Source organism: Fukomys damarensis, unplaced genomic scaffold (genome assembly GCF_012274545.1).
Source record: "Fukomys damarensis isolate Sample0158 unplaced genomic scaffold, DMR_v1.0_HiC HiC_scaffold_23, whole genome shotgun sequence".
In the NCBI taxonomy this organism is placed as follows: Eukaryota; Metazoa; Chordata; class Mammalia; order Rodentia; family Bathyergidae; genus Fukomys; species Fukomys damarensis.
Window position 1 is genome coordinate 64009548 of NW_022900935.1, and position 3193 is coordinate 64012740.

The window sequence follows — 3193 nt, forward strand, 5'->3', positions numbered from 1 at the left end:
GGACAGGGGAGGGCAGGGGACACCCTATGTCCCTCCAAGCTGGATGGGGTCGGCTGAGGCTCCCTGCCTCCACCCTGCAGACAGGTGGGGCAGGTAGTTGGGTACAGTTTTCTCCACCACCCTGGGTGCCCCAGCTGGGACCCTGGGGCTCCTGGGAGCCAGGCAGGCTCTCTGCAGTAAGAAGGCACCTGGTTGAGCAAACTGGGGTGCAGAGAAAGGGCGCTCATGGGCACCCCTCCACTGCCCGGTCTTGCACTAGGAGGAGGCTCCTGAATGAAGGAGTGGAGAGGAGAGGGTGCATGCGCCGGCCCGATCTAGGGGAGCTGTGGGCCAGTGCGGGGCTGGAGCGTGACCATTGTCGGTTCCCCTGGCCCTGCACACTGTCCCCAGGGCAGTGGGATCCCAGGTTGCCTGGCAAAGCTGCTTCTGGGGCCCAGGCCTGTCAAGGTGGGGCGAGGGTCTCTAGACCTACTCAAGGCCACAGGCTGGGGCTGCCCCTTGTGACTGTCCCTTCCCAGGTCATCCCAGCAAGGCCCTTCGCTTTCCGAACAAGGGTTGTCCTCCCAAGCCAGGCATCTTACATGATCCACAGATGGCCCAGCAATCTTTAAAACACATATGCTTTATTTTAGTGTGCGTTACCAAAAAAACAAAGCCAACACATTAAGCCTGTGATTTCACAGACAAAACACTCTGGACAAGATCAGGTAAAGAAAGGCCTGTGAAATGAGTGGAAAACAGGGAGCAGTACAGGGATCTGCAGATGTCAGGCCTGGACAAGCTGGGTTTGGGATGCTCTCTCTCCTCCCTCGCCTCTCCCCTTACCTGGCTGAGGGGGAAATGGGTACAGGGCACCTGGGGGCTCCCACCTCCACTGGGACCAGAGGAACAGCCCAGGCCCAGCAAGGGTGCTCCCAGCCTCTGCTGCTGGTCTTTCCTGTTTGTCAGGCAGGCTGGCTGACTCCAGGCTGGCTGGGGCCCTCGTCTTTCACCCCTGGCTGGGGTGAAGTGAGAAGGAGCAGATGCGAAACTCCACCCCAGGGCCGGGCCCTGGGCCAGGTGTGTCTGGGCTGTGGCTCCCTCCCACGCCCACACAGGCCTCAGGCCAGTGTCTGGGGCAGCTTGTCTCTCCCCAGCTCTGAAGCTCCAGCAGCATCTCCGCCAGCCCAGAACCCCGGGATCCTGGCTGTCTCAGGCTCTGCACCCCTTACCTGCTCTGAGTGCGCATTCCCACGGCTCCTGTTTCCTCCCAGCTATGTGGCTTTGGCAGGTAGTGCCAGCTCTCTGGTCCTCGGTTTCTTGCCTCTGGATGGCTTGTCAGCCCCACACGAGCAGTAGTGAGTCCCTGGGGCTCCCCTGGCCCCCTTCTCCCTTACCTGGAGCAGAAAGGCAGAGATTCCAGGCTGGGTATCAGGTCAGTCACAGGTCTCAGGGGAGACCTCTGTGGTCTCCTTCCTGGGGGCCCCTCTTGTCTCTCTATCATGCAGGATCCCTGGAGAGGTGGAGCCAGTCCCCGAGGCAGTGAGGGGCTCTGCCAGGGACCTTACAGCACCCTCAGGCCCTCAGGGACAGTAGGTAGCCAAGTGGTGAGGCTGGCAGAGCAAGAGCAGAGGCTTCCAGCTGCCACACCTGCAACTCCGGGGGAGTGGCCAGCGGTCAGGCGATGGGGACCTGGGGTCCAGCACTGAGGGCACAGCCTCCCCTCTGAGGGCTCAGGGCCCCGCTCCTGCTCTCTGTGCAGATGGTGAGAGGTCAGTCATCCTGGTGAGGAGGGGGCAAGAGCCAGAGTCCACGGAGTGGAGTCAGGCACTTCTAAGCCTCCTGGTACAGAGAGCCCCATGAAGGGGGCCATCATACGGGGGCCAGAACCCAGATTTAGAGCAAGCATCCCGTGACAGCCCCTGCAGGCCAGCTATCACTTCCACAGAAACGCGAGCTCCTGTCCTGGGCCTGCTGCTGCTGCCTGTGGCCACTCAGGAGAAGGGGTGCCCGCCGCCTGCTGTGGGGACCAAGGAGAGGAGAGGGGAAGCCTAGATGGCCAGGCGCAGAGACAGTCTTGGCGGGCAGAGTCAGGCCCCGGTAGCCTCAGCCTGGAGTTCCGGGGGACAGGGTGCCCCCACCTGCCTCCACTGTGGCTTGCTGAGCTGTTCCCGTCACTGACCCCAGAGCTGCCAGGCCAGGTCACAGAAAGCACCAAGGTCAGCAGCCTGGAGCTGAAGGTGGACCCCTAATCCTAACCCCCAATGCCCCATTTTCTTTCTGCTGGGAGGAGGCATCTGTTTTCCATAGAAAAATCTCAGCACTTGGAAGGCTGAGGCAGGAGGATCACTGCAAGGTCAAGATTAGCCTGGGGTACACAGTGAGTTCAAGTGAACTACATAGCAAGACTCTGTCTCAAAAAGCCAAACAAAAAAAGCACACCAGAGGGGAAAAAGACAGATCTGTGGTAAGTAGGGCCGCCTGAGCCCCCTTTGCCCCTGGGAGGGGCTGAGGGGCTCCTTCAACCTGAATGGGTCCGAGGGGCAGGAGGCCACTATCCCACAGTAGACAGGGGTGCCTGTGTTGAGTGGAGGTGGCTGAGAGCGTGCTGCTGTACCACTCTGAAATGCAGAGGCCCGAGAGTGAGGTTACACTCTCCATAGGGGGATGACCGTCCCCCACCCTGGGAACTGGACTCTTGTCCTCCATGGCCACCCCTGCAGTGCATTCCAGACGCATCAGTCTGGGGCCAGTTCTGCTGTCAGGGTCTTGAACAAGCCAGGTCCACTCTGTCTCCTCCTTGACTGAAGTTTGTTTTGCCAGTGTGACACGCAACGATGTCAGCAATGCACTCAGCCCAGCGCGGGTCCAGAGCAACCCTGGGTGAGCCAGGGCCAGTGCTATGGCACACGGTGGCAGCAGACTCTAGGCCTGGTGCCTGGAACGTTCCCGCCTCCAGGTGAGTGCTGGGAACCTAGAGCAGGAAGCCTGGGTGGGCGCCCCACCCAGATCCTCCGCAGGAGCTGCAAAATCAGGAGTGGCCCCATTCCCTGGGTGGGTGGCCTTAGTACAGAGTTTAAATTCCTGGCACCTCAACTTCGTCTTCCAAGAAATGAGAATGATTATAACAGCACGGACATCCCTGACTGGGGATAGTTCTACCTAAAGATTTTTCACTTTTTCTTTCTTTCTTTTTTTTTTTTTTTTTTTGTTC

At 59.7% G+C, this 3193-nt stretch overlaps 1 long non-coding RNA gene across 2 annotated transcripts in view; it reads right to left on the bottom strand.

The window, feature by feature from the left end:
• Window positions 1-402: 402 nt before the first annotated feature.
• Window positions 403-3193, bottom strand: part of LOC104858402 — a 32350-nt gene continuing 29559 nt past the window's right edge. Inside the window, exons 3-4 of one of the 2 annotated variants that reach the window (XR_779141.3) lie at window positions 1212-1376; window positions 403-998 (exon numbers count right to left, since the gene is read on the bottom strand). This is a non-coding gene — a long non-coding RNA (uncharacterized LOC104858402). Of the gene's footprint in view, window positions 1377-3193 lie in introns of both variants that reach the window. The other variant, XR_004518562.1, reaches the window with a different exon arrangement.